The sequence below is a fragment of the Talpa occidentalis genome, unplaced genomic scaffold (assembly GCF_014898055.3).
Source record: "Talpa occidentalis isolate TD23 unplaced genomic scaffold, MPIMG_talOcc4v2.1 talOcc4.2, whole genome shotgun sequence".
Taxonomy (NCBI): Eukaryota; Metazoa; Chordata; class Mammalia; order Eulipotyphla; family Talpidae; genus Talpa; species Talpa occidentalis.
The window spans coordinates 141,025,705-141,031,473 of record NW_023602073.1 but is presented as its reverse complement, the minus strand read 5'-3'; positions in this window follow the sequence as shown (position 1 = coordinate 141,031,473).

Below are 5,769 nucleotides of genomic sequence, written 5' to 3'. Positions count from 1 at the left end.
GAATCGGTAGAAGGAATGTGGAGAGTAGATTGCATTTTATGATGTCTCCAAATAAAGGCAGTACCTTTTTTAAGCTATAGTAGAAAAAGAAATGTTTATATATCTGTGTAAATATATCCTTACTTAAAGATCCAATGGTAGGCTAAACAAGGGTTCCTACTAAGTTCTAATCTTGGACATCTGTCAATATACTCCTTTCCATGGCCAAGGTCCTCTTCCTGCCTGACCATCTCCTTCCCTATCCCTTTCACTTTATTCTTCTTTTCCCCTCTTTCTTTGCTTGTAGCCAGCATTTACTCATTGCACATGCCGGCATTTTCTGAGTGCTGGTAGGAGGAGGGGCTCTGATGTCAAACAGACCCTGCTTTGCGTCCTCTACATTTGCTTCTCCTCCCCCCATCCCTACCTCAGGCAGGCTGGCAGACAGCATCTTTACAATGCCCCTGCGTGCAAATCCCCTCCTATGGCACCTGTTCACACTGGCCCTTTGGGGGTAAAACCCATGATTCTGAGACTTCCCTCAACTCCCTCTCCAAGAACACCTGCTGCTTTCTTAGGACTACTGACTACCATAACAAAAACATGGGTAGTTTAAATAGCTGATTTATTCCTTCAGGCCAGAAGTCCTAAATGAAGGTGTAGACCCTGCCATGTTCTCCCTGATGAATCTCAGGAGGAATCTGTTCCATGTTTTTCTTTTAACTTGTGCTGCTACCAGCAATCTTTGCTGTTCCTTCATAACTCCAAACTTTGCTTCTGTCTACACACAGCTGTCTCCCTCTGTGTCTGTGTCTGTGTCTCTCTTTTATTCTTCTTATAATGACACCACTCAAGTTGAATTAAAAGCCTTCCCTAATCCAATCTGACCTAATCTTAACCTATACCTTAATTACATCTGTTTCCTAATAAGATCATATTGCTACATTCCAAAGTGAACTTCAACATATTTTTAGGGACACATTCACCCACAAGATTCCTCTTTCTTTCTTTTTTTTTTTTTTAAGATTTATTTATTCATGCATACAAGAAACCGGGGTACAGGCCAGATGTACGGGAGGGTGAGAGCACTCACCAGAGACAGAGTGGGGAACAGAACAGGCAGACTGACTGAAATACACTGTTGAGGGGAGCAGCGGGTGAGACAGGAGAGGTCTGCTGCGCCATGTGGGTATCTTTGTGGCCAGGATCGAACCCGCACTGCAGAGGCTGTGGACAGCTTCATAGCACTGCACTCAATTGCCTGCACCACCAGGGAGGCCCCCATAAGAGTCTTCTTTCCACAAGGATCTGGTCTCAGCTTGCTCAGTCTGGGATGGTCTTTGAGATGATCCCAGTGGCTGCTTTAGCAAGCCTTGACTCAGATGAACTCTGGTACAGGGAAGCGTGTGGTTGGAATATACATTAAAAATAAATCACAAGGGGGCCTCCCCTGGTGGTGCAGCGGTTGAGTGCTGGGCTGCGAAGCTGCCCACAGCCTGTGCAGTGCCGGTTCAATCCCGGCTGCTGGCGAGGGTCCCACATGGCACGCAGACCTCTCCTGCAGCACCCGCTGCTCCCCTCAGCAGTGTATTTCATCAGTCTGCCTGTTCTGTTCCCCCCTCTGGTTCTGGTGAATTCTCTCACCCTTCCGCGCTTCTGACTGTACCCAGTGCTTGTATAAATAAATAAATAAATCTTTAAAAAAAAGAAATCACAGGATTAAGAAGATGTGGTATAGATACACGATGGAATACTACTCAGCTGTAAAGAAGATGAAGTTTTACCATTTGTGCCAACATCGGTGGAACTGGAGGGGCTTATGCTAAATGAAATAAGTCAGATGGAGACAGACAAATACCGGGTGATTTCACTCATACACCTCAGTGAATATCAAGGAAAAAAGCAAAGAACAGAAAGAACTAAGTCAAAACAAACCCTAGAAATCTGACTAGAGTTGAGATGACCAGAAAGGGAGGAAGGAGAATAAAATGCAAAGAGAAAGGCGCCCAAGAGACGGTGGTAGAGGATAAGAGGGCTTTGGCCATGGATGTGTGTGGTTACGTACATCTGAAGAGGTGTGAACCCATACCCTCAAATCATATACAGTGTTAAAAAGACAACGGTACTGCAATAAAAAATGAACATGGTCAACAAAACAGAGCAGAAATGTCGCTAGTACCCTGGAACAGGATCTTCATGGGTTTCGTCCTGGAATGGTGAGGACATTCCAGGTTTCTGGAGACTGTGAGGACCTCAGCGAGTAGAGGTGTGAAATGTCTCTCAGTTGGTTTCTGAGTGCGCCTCTTTCCCTGCCTCACAGCACTATGACTTCCAACTTCTCCTCACTCATTTTCTCCCCTGCCTCAATTGCAGCTTGTCTCTGACTGACTTTAGCAGGCCTGGTTCTGCCCTCTGCTCTTTCAGCCATCCAGCTCACCACAAGCAGACACATTCTTGTCAGGGTCCTTAGTTCACAGGTGTGATGGACGGTATGTTTGTGTTGTTCCCCGACCCCCACAATACCTATGTTGAAGCCCTAACCCGGAAGGTGATGGTGTCAGGAAGTGGGGACTTTGGGAACTAATTGGATTTAGATGTGGTTGCGAGGGTAATGGAACCCAGGCTAAGTGGTTAAATTGGTCCCTAACATTGAAGTGCAAGACAGGAAAAAACAAACAAACAAAAAGACAAAACTTATTTAACTTCCTCTTTGAGGCTTGTATTTACAGACGTATCTGACCCAGCCTGACTAGTAGAAGCAAACAGACTTGAGCTGAGCAGCAAGGTCGACCAGAGACTAAGAAAGCGAGGTGGGGGGTGCTCCACAGAGGCAGGGGCGCACCAACAGAAATTCAAACCCCCAGTTTTCTGAGGAAAGCCTCATCATAATTCCCCTTTCATGAAGTGCCTTGTAACTAGACAAAGCATTTCAGCCATGTTCACAGTTCTTTCTTTGCCTCTAACCTGCTTTTCAGTTAATAAAATTTATGTATTTTGTTTTCAACCCTGGTCCGCAAACCCTATATAACCCTATAAAACCTCATTTACTTTCTTAATCTAGAAGTAGATTTATCTCCTACTTCCTTATCAATTCATTACAAATTGATTTGTCTTCTCAAAGACCCGATATCATTTCTCACCTATGCACACCCAGTAGAGACCCCTCTGCTGGGTAACGGTGGGCCTCCATTTTGGAAGAGTGTCCTCTGAGAAGAGGCAGAAGCTGCAGAGGACTCGCCCATTTCACCCTCCCCTCTCCTCTGCTTCCACCCTCCCCTTCAGTGCTCTTCCCTTCTTCCTCTTCTCCCTTCTTTTTCTCTCCTTCTCTCTGCCATGTGAGGACACAGTGAGAAAGTGACCACCTGCAAGACAGGAGCTACGTTTGCCAGCACCTTGATCTTGGACTTTCCAGCCTCCAGAACAGTGAGAAATACATTCGTCTGTTGCTTAAGTAACCCAGTCTAGTATTTTGTTAGAGCAGCTGAACTGACTAAGACTCCAGCCTACTGAGGGGTTCTGAGAGACTCAGGCCCGCTGAGGCAGCTCCAGACCTTGCCAGGGCCACACCTGGGAGGTCAGCTCTGTGTGTTAATCTCTCCTGGCCCCTGGGTGATGTATGCTCATGTGTGCATGTGTATGTGCATGTGTGTGTTGCACTTTAATAGGACCAAAAGCCTTCTCCATCTATAACAGTGGCATTTGAAATTTAACACCCCAAAGCTTCTTAAAACCCAGCAAAGATATTCCCTCTTCTTCCAGGATGGATGTCCCTTCAGGTTGGGGACTAAACAGACCTCAGAGGAGTTTTTGGCATCTTTATGGGTAGGCCAGTGCTGGCAGTGCTAGCTAGCACTTCTGCGTGGGTGCGGGAGGCCTGTCCTCTACAAGTGCAGGATGGGAGTGTTTATGGGGAGAGGGTATGACACACCGGGACTCAATGTGGTCAGATCTATGGGCTTACGCTTGTTTGTTTTGCTTCGGTTTGGTTTGTAAGCTGCTGAAGCAGACACTCTGTTTCCCAGTGAGCAGAGGCAGACCACATGGCTCGTGGGCCTCCTCTGTTGAACCTTTTCCAACTCAGAGATGTAAGGGCCCTCCCCCTCAAGTGCAAAGAAACCCCTTTGCTCACATAACTGAAATTTTAAGTACCGCGCAGGTCTGGTTTCAAGCCTGGCAATAAAACAAAAATCTTTCTCACCATGTCACAGATTGGGTCTCCCTGGTACATTTTAAATACACACAGTTATGGAGCCTTCTGACATATCTGGATATGAAATGAATAGGAACGATTCAGTCTCACCAGTGCTATAGCATCTTACTGGCCTTGGTTTCATCACAGCTGAGGAACTGTTTGGGCTTCTCCTGCAGCCTGAGAAGCTGGGTGATGCCAGCATGCAGAATCCATTAGACGTATTCGAGAAATCACACTGATGGAGCTCTCATATGTAGAGGTCTATAAATCTTTAGAAGTCACTGATGGGAAAGAATGTGTTTATTCAAATCCGCTAAGCTTCCCATTTAAAGGAAAGTTCGTCACTGTGCAGTTTACCTGTGTCCTAGGTTCCCGAACAAACAGCTGAGAGTTTCAGATTACCATAATGAAATGGATTAAAACAACCACAACTAGGCAGTGAAGGGTTAAACGGCAAAGACAAGACTGCGAAGTAGTTAAATTACTGCCTAGACCAAGACTCATCCGGGCTTTTGCAGAGATACAAAAAAATTTAGCAGTAACAGTGCTGACCTTCTAGGAACTTACAGTCCAGTTGGGGAGATAAGATTAACTCAGAGAAAAATTAAACAGTATTAAAGTATGTAAGTGATAACTTAGAAGAGAGCAACAGAAGAGCTATTTTATGGTAATCCTGGGCTAATTCCCAAAGCCTTCCAGGCACAGTCCCTGCTCTCTCCTGGCAGCAATGGCCTCTTTAGAAGCGGGGCTTGATTGTGGGGTGGGTAGGTAGCAGATACATCGATGGAGGTCTTTCCAGAAGGGCAGAGTGAATTGGCAGAGGACCAAGGGGAAAATGGAAAGACGTATTCAGGAGAAGCAGAAATTGCATAGAGACGTGGGGAAAGCTCAGGCATTTGGATTTTGTGTTTTAAAAATACTCTGAGAAATGGGAGGACAAGAAATCTGTTTTGCAAAGTCTGGATTTTGTAATAACTCCGGATGATTTGGGCTTACCCGGGAAGTGTTTGGATACCTGTTTTATTGTAAAACCTCAAATAGGCTATTGTGCACAGCAATACTGAGATATCAACTATAAAACACTTCAGAGCTTGAAAGGCCAATTCCTGCCCACTGTCCCTGGTGGGACTTCTTGAGGTTGTCTGTTTGTTTTTAATCCTAGAGGGAAACGTCTTGTCCAAAGTGACTTGAACTATCTCACATGGGGAGGTTTCTCAATAAGAAATCAGTTATGAAATTCTACTAGCCTTGCCTCATTTCTGTATGCATTAGTTTACTAGAAGCAAAGCTTCTGGCTGAGGAAACTTCCAAGAAACATCCCCAAACCTATGACCTTCAGACCTTCAGAATGTGATATAAGGTAGGATCACTGATGGTTTGAGAACTAGGGCTTTTGATTAGATTTATGAAGGGTCAAAGGGTGTGAAACATGGTTACATGTTATTCAGAATCTATGTGAGACTGACATCTAGTAGGCAGACCCCCTATGAGCCCTAGAACTCATAGAAGCTGCTTGCCATCCTGACCCTCAGTTATTGTCCTTCTCCCAGTTAACTCTCAAATGATTCACATGGAGCTTGCCAGTCCCCCAAAGTGAT